Raw genomic sequence first — 13,708 nt, 5'->3', positions numbered from 1 at the left:
TGATGATGGAAGCAGAAGAAACAAAATTGTTTCCTGCATTTGAAGAAAAGGATTTACCTGAAGAGCTAAAAGAAACAGTGAAATCTGAAATAAGGGGTTTTACTGGGAATGAGATGGGTCTAATGAAAAACGTAGATCCTGTAAAAATTGCATTGAAACAGGGAATAGAATTTCCAAACACTCCACAATATAAAATGAAAACAGAAACAATTGAAGGTATTACACCTATAATTGAAAAATTAATCAAGCAAGGTGTATTAAAGGAAATGAAGAGTAGCTCTTGTAATTCACCAATTATGGGAGTTAAAAAGTCTAACGGAACATTTAGGATTGTACAAGATTTGAGAAAGGTTAATCAAATTGTCATTCCATGTTGTCCTGTAGTTCCAAATCCAGCAGTAATTCTATTTCAGATTCCACATGATGCTGAATGGTACACAGTCATTGACCTTTGCAATGCATTCTTTACTGTTCCCTTACATCCAGACAGTTATGAAATCTTTGCTTTCAGATTCCAAGGTAAGACCCTTGGATGGACAAGAATCCCTCAGGGCTATACAGAAAGTCCTTCAATCTTTAATGAATTGTTAAAAAGATCATTAGAAGATTTAGACTTACCAGGTAGGTCTACGTTGGTGCAGTATATTGATGATTTGTTAATAGCTGCAAAGACAAGAGAAAATTGTGTAACAGACACAATAATTCTGTTAAATCGCCTTGCAGAAGAAGGACATAAAGTGTCCCCAGCAAAACTACAGTTTTGCAAACAAGAAGTAAAATATCTTGGTCACAGAATTGCAAAAGGAAAAAGACAAGTAACAATAGAGAGAATAAAAATGATTCAAGCAATGTTACCGCCAAGAACACAAAGACAGGTCAGAATGTTCCTGGGAATGGTAGGTTACTGTCGACAATGGATAAGTGGATTTTCAGTAATTGCAAAACCACTACAAAGATTGACAAAGTCAGATGTAAAAGATCCAATTATTCTCAATGATGCTGAGATGGAATCTTTTGAGAACCTGAAAAAGAGCTTATGCCAAGCTCCTGCTTTAGGTATGCCAAATTATGAGAAAGATTTTGAACTGTATTGCAGTGAGAGAGAAGGATGTGCATTATCTGTATTAATACAGAGACATGGAAATTTAAAGAAACCTATTGCATACTTCTCTGCAGTTCTTGATCCAATTGCAAAAGCATTACCAGGTTGTTTGAAAGCAGTTGCAGCTACAAGTATCAGCCTCGAACAAAGTGAAGGAATCATTATGGGATTTCCTGTGAAAGTTTTTGTGCCTCATTCAGTTGAAATATTACTGACAAGAGGTAAGACTCAACATTTAACAAGTAGCAGATTGACAAAGTATGAGAAAATCATACTGGGAGCAGATAATGTTTCGATTTCAAGATGTTTGAATCTGAATCCTTCTACATTACTGCCTGATTCTGAAATTGTTGATGACATTGAGACAGAACATGAATGTTTAGATGTCATGGAATTCTGCACTAAACCAAGAAAAGACATCAAAGACAGACCTTTGTCTGAATCGGATTTTGTCTACTTTGTAGATGGCTCATGCTTAAGATCCGAAGGAGGTGTCTTGAAAGCTTCATACTCAGTTTGTACAGTTGTAGATGTTGAAGAAGCATCATGTCTTGAAGGAGTTCGTTCAGCACAAGTGGCTGAATTGATTGCTTTAATTCGTGCATGTGAAATATCAAAGGATATAAGAGTTACCATCATTACTGATAGTCAGTATGGGTACGGAGTTGTGCATGATTATGGACAACTCTGGTCACAGAGAGGATACATGACATCAACAGGATCACCAATTAAAAATGCAGTTTTCATTAGAAGATTAATTGAAGCAATACAATTGCCAAAAGAAATTGCCATTGTCAAATGTGCAGCGCACACTAGAGGAACTGATTATATTTCCAAGGGAAATGCCTTCGCAGATGAAACAGCAAAGTACTGCGCAAGGAAAAATTATTCATACAATCGGGAGAGGAGTAAAGAAACTGATTCAAATTCATTAATGCTAACAACTGTTGTAGAAACATGGCATGAGATTAGAGATTTACAAAACGAAGCAGATGATGAAGAAAAAGACCTATGGTTAAGATCAGATTGTAGACCACGTGAAGAAGATGGAGTGTGGGTTTACAAAGATGGCAGAGTAGTCTTACCAAATTGCTTGATTGCTGACATGGCCAGATTATATCATGGTCCTGCACATCTAGGAAGAGATTCTATGGTCAGACTTTTTAGAGAAACATGGTTCAATACCAAATTTAGAACCATTGCTGAATCTTTTTGTCAAAGGTGTTTGTCATGCCAACAAATGAATCCAAACAGAAAATCAGTGGTGGGGACAGGAATAATTGGTCGAGAGGGTGGTCCCTTTACCAGGTTACAAATGGATTTCATTGAAATGCCCTTACACAACTGTTTGAAATATGTACTTGTAATTGTATGCTTATTCTCAAGATGGGTAGAGGCTTTCCCTACACGACATTGTGATTCAATTACAGTAGCAAAACTATTGCTCAGAGAAATCATCCCAAGGTACGGTTTTCCAGTCACTATTGAGAGTGATGGAGGAAGCCATTTTGATAACAAACTGATGAAGTTAATTTGTGAAGCTTTGAGCATTGAGCAGAAAATACACTGTGCATACAGACCAGAGGCATCAGGTGTAGTTGAACAAATAAATGGAACAATCAAAAACAGAATTGGAAAAATGTGTCTTGAAACAGGTATTAAGTGGACTGATGCTCTTCCACTTGTTTTGATGTCATTAAGAAGTACACCAGATAAAAAGACAGGTTTGAGTCCTCATGAAATTTTAATGGGAAGAGTTATGAGGCAAGCTTTTGTACCTGTAGGTAAACTGTTGAGCATAAATGACAGTGCTATTTTGGATTACTGTAAAAGGTTATCTGATATGGTAACTTCTGTGTCTAATCAGGTGGGAACTGAAGCTCAATCAAATGAAAAAGTTTTGACTCATGATCTGAGACCTGGCGATTGGGTCAGAACGAAAGTACATCGGAGAAGGAATTGTCTAGCTCCTAGATGGCAGAAACCTAGGCAGATAATCTTGATCACTACTAATGCTGTAAAGTGCAGAGGATTGAAACGTTGGATACATCCTAGTCATACTATTCCAGTACCAACTCCTGAGAGTTCTGATGTTGAAAGTGATACCACAGATGATTCTGATTCTGAAGCAGAAGACAGAACAGAAGGTGAAGTAATTCCAGATTCTGAAGATCGACAAGAAAGTCGACATCTGGAAACTGTGCCAGTGAATGGAAATCTAACAAGAAAAGACTTAGAAATAATTGAAATAGATTCTGAAGGTGAAGAGAATCTGTTAAAAGGAAAGATAACTGAGGATTCGGTTGTCTCTATTGAAGACAAAGAAGCTGAACCAAAAGAAGTTTCAGACCAGGAGAGTATCGAAAGGCAGAGTACAAACTCTGAAGTAAGGAACAAAAATCCGAAATCTGGGAAGTTAGAGGTAATTGAGGAAGAGGAGGAGAACGAATTACCGAGTACCAGTGATGGAAGACAAAGTGAAGTTCCTGAAGGAGTGAAATTGCCGAATAGAGAAGTTCCTGAGTCAATTGAAATTTCAGACTACGAAACTGAAGAAAGTGACGTGGAAGGTGGAAGTGAAAACGGAAAGAAAAGGACTTGGAAGTCAGAATCAAATAATTCTGAACCAAAGAAGAAGTACGTGAGAAAAGCAGACTACTGGCCAGGTGGAAGATTGAGAGTCAGATTGATCAAAAAGCCAATAGAACAAGTAGAGGAAATAAGTAGTCAAAAGAGTCCAGGAAAAGAAGTTGGAGTTGGAAGAAAAATTGAAGTGATATCGAGAAAAGGGAAGAGAATAATAAGACCAAACCAGAAATACAAGTCTCCTGAGTGGACTTACTTAGTAATTCCACCTGTTATTGACATATATGATAGTAGTGAAGAAGAAAACGAAATACAAGAAATTAGTGACAATGATTGAAGTACAGAATTATTAAATTGGCAAAAGGCTGAAGAAAATTTGTTAGTTGACATAAGGTCGAAGAAAAACTGTTTAGTTGAAGAAAACTTATGTATGACATAAGGTCGAAGAAATCTTGTTTAGGGTTATAAAAGAAAAATATATTTTAAAAGGGGGGTGTATATAAATTTTAAAATTTATTTTTATTTTTGAGGCTAAAACTAACCTAAAAATGCCTTATGTTAAGGAGAGCACTTCAAAGTGTTCTGTTTTTAAAAGATGCTGTAAGATGACTCTGGTATGTCTGCTCATTTTAGTTCTGCTCTGGTTGGTACTAGCTGTGATTATCCCTTTAGAAATGAATAGAGAATTACACAAAGTTAACATAACAAGCAAAGCTCTGGTTAGCCAAACTAAACATAGTACATCTGCAAAAGTTATTGATCATCAGCCTAACATTCATCAAGATAAATCAATAGGTGATTTTTCAAGTAATACATTCACAAAGCTATTGAGTGAATATGTAAAGGTAATGGATGCAAAAGACTGCTATGTCTGTGTTAAGTTACCTGCTTCTGTTTCTGAGGGAGTAACATATAATATGCTTCCTCTCACTTATGCTGTAACATGTAGTGTATTAACTAGTTTATTTTATCAGACTGGTCGTTTAGAATATTACTATTCAAATTATGATGAAATTTTTGCTAATGTTAAGATTGATAATGCTTTAAATAAGCATAAGAAAGCAAAACAAATGAGAGAATATTTCCTTGTTACTAACGAACTCACTTACGAGTATGCTTACAAGAATAATCTAACATGTAAATTAAGTGCTGAAGGCAAGAAATTTTTGAATATGGTTGAGGAGAGAAGAGCAATTTATAAGAGAAATGAATTAGTCAAGCAGACTAAGTCAGCCTTCTGGCAAAAAGAGGATGAGAAATTAAATGGCAAAATGCTTGAAAATATTGCAATTCACATAGACAAACCAGTTAGTGGAAAGCTTTGCATTAGAAGAGATAATACACTTTTTGATAATTATTTTGTAGGTGCAAGTAACTGTGAAGATACTTATCAGATTATGGGAGGTTGGGGATTTAAAGGTGGAAAAGATCCTATCTTTCCTGGGATTTATTTTGTTTGTGGTGACAGAGCCTACTACAACCTTCCAGACCATTGGTATGGAACTTGTTATGTGGGAATTGTTTTTCCTAAAGTGTTTCATGTTGACAGAGATTCAGAAGGATTGTTTAAAATTCATAATTATGTAAATAGAGCTAAAAGAGAAACTTTTACCGAAGTTCTGGGAGATATTTTTCAAGCTGTAATACCTTTTGTTGGTATAACCCTAAATGCAGGAAGAATCAGAAAATTGTCCACTATAGTTGATAGATTATCAACTGACACTGCTGATGGGTTTCAATTAGTGAATGTTGAAGTTATTGCAATTAGATCCATGGTAATTCAAGATCGTCTTGCTTTAGACATACTCCTAGCAAAAGAGGGAGGAGTCTGTGGCATTTTACATGTCCAACATTGCTGTACATATATACCTGATGAAAGTAAGAATATTGAAATGTATATTAAGAATATTACACAAATGCATTCAGAGATAATTCCTTTAGAAGAAGAAGATTTTACAGGGAAACTTTCAAAAAGGTTTCAAGCAATTAAAAACTGGTTTCATAATATCGGAAGTTCAATTCTTGGCAAGATTCTGGCACCTTTGATTATAATAATATTCATTTTTATTTTGACCAAATTAGGTTGTTTGTTACATAAAAGAAAGAAACAGTTGAAAGAAAAGAAAAGAATCTATAAACTCAGAAAAGAAGAAGAAAGGGAGATCGAATTACAGGAGTTACATAGAGAGCGTCATGTTAATTGCAAAGATTATGCAGAAACAGACTTTTAGATTTACTAATACAAATGAATTTGAATCGATTTCTTTAAAATTTAATTTACCAAAATTTTGAGTGCTAGTGTGGTGATTTGTTAATCACCAGATGAGGGAGTTGATGGAGCGAGATAGAAAACAAAATTTTGTTTAAACTCGCAAAGTCACATTTCCATAACATGAATAAAATTATTAATGATTTGTGATATGTCGTGCTAATACAACTTAGATTAAACTTTACACGTGGGGGGACTAACATGTGTGCTCATAAACGTGCATAAATGTTGCATCTTTTTGTTCGTACAAAATAATAAAATAATTTATTGTTTTCGTTTTTGTCATTACTAATTGCTGCAAACTTAAAAGAAGCATGTGCTTGTTTTGCTTTTCTTTGTCTGTGTGATGTCATTTCTACTATTCTAGGTGCATATGGGTCTCATGGAAAAACGGAAACTGGTAGATATAAACGCTGCTTTATTTGTTTGCAATGGCTAGGTAACATTTTGATTAATCGGGTGGGTTAATTAATTAGTAAACCATGGGGTGGATACAGAATCTACTTTATTTCTTACATTAATACTTTTCTTGTGTTTGTTTTATACTAGAAAACATAAGTTGCCTGCTTTTGGGCCTAGTCATTTGAACCGCAGAAAAAGAGCTGACATATAATTCTGCAGAAAGTCACGAGACGCCCATTCTGAATTAAAACGTTTATTGAAGCTGCATTCACAAAGCAAAAACTGATGAGCTGACATCATTCTGTCGGACATGGCCAAGGTCGAAAGTGAACATTTTGTCAGTCCTTAACTTGGCATCCGTGGAAGTTGTATTGAAAGTCTATGGACGCTGCGAGAATGACTTAATACATTTGTTGCAATCTCAGGAAGCTTCTGGCTTCACGTGGAAGAGACAATGGTCTTTATAAGACATGATTTAATGGAACTTTTTGAGAAACGGGTGACATGTCACTTGTCACTCTCAGCCAATGGGACGTCGAGGATTTCTGAAAACTTTCCTTTGCTAGTTTAGTTAGCGTAGAAAGGTATAAAAAGTCATGCCCTTAGGGATGGGCTGGCTGCTGCTTTCTGACTTTCCGATGAGGGTGATGTGCTACTGGACTTTGCGTGGAGCACGTAAGAATCCTCAAAGAACTTTACTTTAATTTCTATCTATTTAGCTTAGTTAGGGAATTAGGTTTTAGAAATGCTAAACTTTATATATTTTCTTTAAAATTGTTTCAATTGCTTAAATAGTAATTTTCTCATATTTCATTATAATCATGCTTGCATTATTGCTAATAAATTTCATTTATAAAACTTTCAACTTATATACCATAATTTAGTAAATAAAATTTTACTTTTGACAAACAAGCTGGTCTTGGTTATTCAGAAGTGTAGGTTACTATTAGCTAGATCACGTCGCCTATGGTGGTCATTTAAATGGTTGGGTTTTATTCTAATGACAATATTCTTTCTGCAAATGTATAAATATGTATATAGTTTGTAGATAATGTGTATATAGATTTATTCTGACCACCTGATTCAGTAGGCCCAAAATATATCAGGTTTATAAATGGGTCCATATTTAGTTTAGAATTTTGTTTATAGGTTATGAAGTTGGGTAGCGTAGTTTATGATATATTTTCTATAGCCCGCTGGATCAGTACCAAGAAAGTTATTTTTGTGACTAGCTTTTACAAATCTGGTGTTGATGGATAAGAAGACAACTTCTTACACCATGAGAGAAGTATTACCTGCACACACTGCTGTATCATCTGTAGATGAGTTTCCTCTCATAGTTGCTATATTTTGCTTCAATTGAATAAACTAGATAACCTTCCAAACATACATTGGACCCATGACTATGTCCTTGGTTTGATCGATTTTGTTATCATAGTAACTGTAAATAGTATTATGAAGACCAACCCCACTGCCACTGGAATAATCACAGCTTAATTATTTAATCCACCTCTCCCTGCAGTCTGTCAAAGAAGAATTCATCCCCTGTACATACTCACTCCTTCCTTTTAGAAAGGATCGATCTGAGACAGTATAACAATCAGTGGCATCATTGCTTAATTTGTAAATGAAGGTGTGCCATTTCCCAAGCCCTGCTCAAAGGCTCGCGGCTGGTGCAATTAAAAGTAAGGGCGCCAAATACCAAAGCTGTGTAGTCTTCAATTCACCCCAGGCCTCTTCAATCCACTACCAGATAGATACTCGTGTCCCCGTTGTTTTACTCTTGCAGGTTCATGTTCCCCCTTTGTGCTTCCTGGCCTTTCAACCTTGAGTGTTTTTCCCTCTTTTGCTATTGAGTAATGTCTGAGGTGGAAAAATAAGTTCCCCCCCTGAAAATAGGTACAGATGGCCCCACCGGCTCAAATTAAGCACTAAGCATTGCTACAAAAGTCTACACTTAATTTGTTGAATAATTTATAAAGGCCAACTAATGCCTGGAGGCGTCTTGGTGCTACTAAAAACAGGTAATGGATAGGCAGTAAGTCGGAGAACAGTAATCATGGGCAAAGTGCCAGTTTTTTAAATGTTTCCTGAACTTTAATAGAGAGGAGGGCGTTTTCAACTCCAGAGGCAGATGGTTCCAATTTCGGACCATATAAATGACTAGGCTCCTGCCTCCCCAGGTAGCCAATCTGAAGGTAGAAAATACCAAGGCCCTAGCTAGATGGAGCGAAGATTCCTGCCTGGAAGATACCATCTGAATCTGTCTTTGAAAAATAAGGGGGCCAAGACCATGAAATGCTTTGTAGGCTGTACACAGGCCCTTAAATTCTACCCATTTCCTTATGGGTAGCCAATGCAGCTTAATGATGGCTTGGGAGGCAGAACTGTATCTGGGGATCTGAGCCATTGGATGGTGGCTGTTTTGTTTTTATTGATTTTGAAATAATAATAAAACAGATTTAAAACATAAAAATGTTAGGTGAGAAAGCATTTCCCCAAACGAGTTGCAGCGGAACTAGTTAAATTTAACAAATCGTAACATAAATGTAGCTAAATGTACCATAGAGCAGATGGGCTTTTGTTAGCACGGTTATTACCTGATCAGAGAAAACAGATTGGTTCCATTTAAAAAATGGTTGATTCAGAAAACAAAGCACATCTCTGTTTAGAGTAGCTGTTTCTGCTCGCGATAGCAGGTGCTCTTAGTAGGCTTGCTAAATAACAGCATTTTCTGCCTCACCAAACGTATGTTTTCTAGAAACAATAACATTTATAAATATATGAGTAGAGACATTCATCCATTTGTCTGGTAAGCTGTGTGTTCCCATTTTGCTTCCAATCACCACAGCATGGGGTAATGGGTCAAATAACTTCATCCATTGGCTCCCCTCACTTTGCCAGGGCCGGACTGGGGAACCAAAAGCAGCCATGGCTAAAATGCTCAAACCAGTGTCTGTTTGTCTGTCTGTGTCTGTCTGTCTGTCTGCCCTCTCTCTCGCTCTCTCTCTCGCTCTCCTTTCACTCGTGTGCCCAAGAATAGCTTTAAGGCTCTGACTGATCGGACTCATGCGTGGGTTCTGTCTTGCATGTCTCACAGCTGCACATTGGGGACACAAATGAGACCAAAGGAAAACCTACTTTTAGAGTTGAAACAGTGTTAACATGAAAACAGTAAAGGCTTTGATGTACCGATATAATGCCAAGTGTTAACTGACCTGAAAGCAGTTTCCAGTTCGGTGCTATACATATAGCGGGTGATTAACACACATAGTGTTGCTACAGGCTAGTGATCGCACGCTTGTGGCGATCGGCATCCCATCGCATGCTCCTCTCAACGCACAACATGTGGGTGGAGCCTGAAGTCGTTTCGTGGAGTTTAGTGCAGGACTCAACGAGGGAGTCCTGATTTGGACAAAATTGGCAGTGGAGGAACGAATTTCTTCTCCTAACAACGAAACAGTGATATGCACACCTTTGAGATTATGTGTCCATACATTTATGATATCAGTGAGAGGCACACCTTTTCAGATAGATTTTTTTTAGTGCTTACATTTATCATATAACGATGATATGCACATCTTTATTGACCATGATTTGGTAGTGTAGCAAAGGTGATATGCACACCTGTATAACTGTGCATACATTTTGTTAAACTGTGGTGGTAATATCATTGGGTTATATTGTTAGGTAAGGCACACATTTTTAGTACTAATTGATGTTGCAGTAGTCTAAAATAATTAGGTTGAGTTTTAAAATTGGTGTTTTATAAATAGTTAGTAGTTGGTGTGTCAGAGAGAACCATGCAGAATGTTACAGCTCGTCCTTTTTTCTTGCCTTCGCCTGGGGAACCTTTAATCAAATGGTCAGAGTGGAAAAAAGTATTCAGCAACTATGCACAGGTGCGTGGCAGAAATTTAAGTGCAGAATGAAAGAATGCACTTTTGCAGCATTGTCCGGGGGAGGACGGACAAGATGTGTTGAATTTGAGATAGTGATGACCAAGTTAGACCATCATTACCTATCAAGAGGTAGTACCATTCTTGAGAGGTATCATTTTGGGTTGAGAAGTCAAGGGTTGGAAGGCTCGGTGGAGGATTTTTTTTCGAGTTTTAGGAAATGCGCCTCCACTTGCAAGTTCGGAGCCTCCGTTGAGGAGAGGATTAGGGACCAGTTGTCTTCCGTTGCAATAGCGACAAGATACATAAGGAGTTGTGGATGAAAGTTGAGCTGCTGCTGGAAGAAAGATTAATTGTTGTAAAATGTGTGGAACATGTTGAAATGCGTGGGTGAACTCAGGGTAGAAAAAGGTGTGAAAAATTCAGAAAGGGAAGCAGTGTCAGAGGTAAGGGCTGTGAAAATGCTAAAGAACTTTCCAAAGAAGGTGGAGACGGAAGTGAAAGAACATAAGAAGCCTGAACCAGATTTAAAGGGCACATGTTTTATGTGTGGGTTTGATGGGTGGATAAAGAATTAGAAAGACTATGTTAGAGTGGGGTGATTTAAACAGTTAAGGCGACAGAATGTTTGACCCCATAGTAGTGGTACACAAGGGTAATGAAGATTTGCATCTTTGTGTGGACTTGAGGGCTCCCAACAGGGGAGGTTGATAAATTCTCTTTGCCCATTATTGAAAAGATGGTCACAACTTTCTCTGGAGCGAAGGTGTTCAGGACTTTAGATTTAGTCTCTGCATATCACCAGGTGGAACTTGACGAGGCCTCTCAGAATTTTACAGCTTTTTGACACCATTTGGTTTATATATCGCTTCAAGAGTATGCTGGACCATGATGAATATCTTGAAAAGAGAACCTGGAGTGAAGTGCTATCAGGATGACATCTGATTTTTTGATCTACAAATGTAGAACATAATTACAGGGCGAGCAGGGTGTTACACAGATTACAAGAAGTGGGTCTTACACTCAACGCTAAAAAATTTAAATTTGGGGTCAGTGAAGTCAGCTACTTGGTCTATAAAGTATCTGAGTCCGAGATCAACCCATTTACTGAGCTGGCTGAAACCATAAAGTACTTGGAAGAGCTGAAGAGCAAGGAAGAACTGTCATCTTTTCTTGGCATGGTGTAATAGTATAGTGAATTTATCAAAGACTTTGCTGGCAAGACATTTAATATGAGGAAGTTATTGAAGAAGAGAATGGAATTTCTGTGGGATGTGGAGTGTGCAGATGATTTTCCAAGGGTAAAGAATGAACTGTGTGGTGCTCCTTTATTACAAGCATATGCTCCAATGTATGACACCTAGGTTGTGTGTGACGCTAGTGCAAAGGGCTTTGGAGCTCTTTTCATTCAGACAAATCATGTTAAAGAAAATCTGATAGCTTGTGTTTCTCACACTTTGGAACAAGCGGAGTGTAATTATTCCATTATTGAGAGGAAATCACTTGCTGTGTATTGGTCTGTCAACAGATTCAGGCAGTTTGTTGTTCAGAGAGATCATAAATGTTGGTGGAAGTGTTTGCAAGGAAAAGGTTAGATTCTATCTCATCACTCATCAGGAGATGGATTGTGGGACTTTTGTTTGGTGGTGCAATATGTTCCTGGTGCTAGCAACAACTCGGCAGAATGTCACAATTGGCGTATACCAAAAAGGCTGAGATATAGTATACAGAGGATCTTCATATTGAAGATATGGTGAGTATTTGTGTAGTTACTCAAGGGAGTATCATGGAAAGGGAATTGCTTGAGGATTTACAAAAGGATGAGGAGAGGAAGCAGATAATAATTGAGGTTAACCATGGCAGATCTAATGTAGCAGGCTTAAAAGAATATAACGGGAAATTGGGAAGATTGTTGGATGAATTTGCAGAGGACAAAGGATTTTTGTTAAGGTGGACCACTTTGATTCCACCAACAAACTTGAGACCCAAGGTCTTGTTACTACTTGCTCATGAAGGGCACATTGGCATTATTAAAACAAAAGGTAGACTTAGAAGAGATTTTTGGCAGCCAACATTAAATCATGATGTTGAGTTTGTGGTAAGGGATTGTGTGGAATTGGTAGAATGTGATAAGGGGCTGAGTACAAGTCAGCCTTCCATGGTGTGCAGTGATTTACCAAAATATCCCAAGGAAGAAGTTGCTGTAGACATTTTGGGACCAATGAGAGTGGAACATGCTACTCCTTACATACTGGTATTAATGGTTTTCTACTCTAGATGGGTTGAAGTGTCATGTGTGCAGTACATTTCCTCCTCTGCTGTGATTACATTTTTAGACAATATTGTCAGACAAAAGAGTTATCCAACGTTTTTACTTACTGATAATGGGGTACAGTTCTGTTCTCAATAGACGGAGGCTTACTTAAAAGCATGTGGGATTGGGCACAAAAAGTCACCTATATATCATTCGGTAACTAATGGCGCCATTGAAAGGATTATGAAAACGCTCAAGGAAGGCATACAGTTATCAAGAGTGAATGGTTTGGATTGGAAGAAAGAACTGTCTAATAGGTTGTCAGGTTATCGGTTATCTCCGCATGGTACCACAGGTAAATCTCCGTTTGAGTTGTTCAAAGGGAAAGCTCCTTCTCTGAAGGGGCGTCCTGGATGTATTGGAGTAAAGGTTGTGTTCAACGTAATTTGGGTGGTTGGCAAGAGAAGGAAATGTTAGCTCAAGATAACAAGAAGGTGTACTTTGATGGTAAGAAGAATGTGAGGAATATTGTGGTAAATGTTGGTGATTATGTAAAGATTAGGGCACCTAAAGGGTGTGATGATTAGACTAGGTTTACAAAGGAGTTCCAAGTGAACAAGTGTTTCAAGAATGCTACAAAAACACCTGATGGTCGTATTTGGAATAAGAATAGAGTGGTGGTTCTTCAACAAAAGTCCGACTCCCATCTCACATGTAATTCTGAGGAGAAACAAATTGAGAAATGCTTTGGAGATACAGAATTGGGGTCAAAACATCTCAATGAGAGATATAACTAGAGGAGGAGGAGGAGTGTCAGGTATAAAAAGAAACCTGCATATCTCATAGATTTTGTTGTTTCATAATGTGGGATTTCTTGTGTATCCAACTTACCCTTAGGGTACCACATTGTACACAGGCTAATATTTTATGTTTACGCTATTGTCTTTCTTTGCTCATCCATTTGTGAAATGGCTGTTGTGTTTTTAAAGAAAAAATAGAAGGTTTTGCGGATCTGTTTGGTAATAAAAGTTGGTGGTGGGTGTAGGTAGTTGTGGTTGGCATTGTAATTTGCTATGTGAGGGAGAAGTGTGACATAGCATATATAGAATATCATGAGCTCAGTGATGGAATGAACTGACCAGCAGTTCTGAGGAGATGGTTATTGAATGAGCTGCTTATTAATAAAGCTCAACTTA

Source organism: Lissotriton helveticus, chromosome 4_1, assembly GCF_964261635.1.
Source record: "Lissotriton helveticus chromosome 4_1, aLisHel1.1, whole genome shotgun sequence".
Lineage (NCBI taxonomy): Eukaryota > Metazoa > Chordata > Amphibia > Caudata > Salamandridae > Lissotriton > Lissotriton helveticus.
This window is presented reverse-complemented; position numbering follows the sequence as displayed.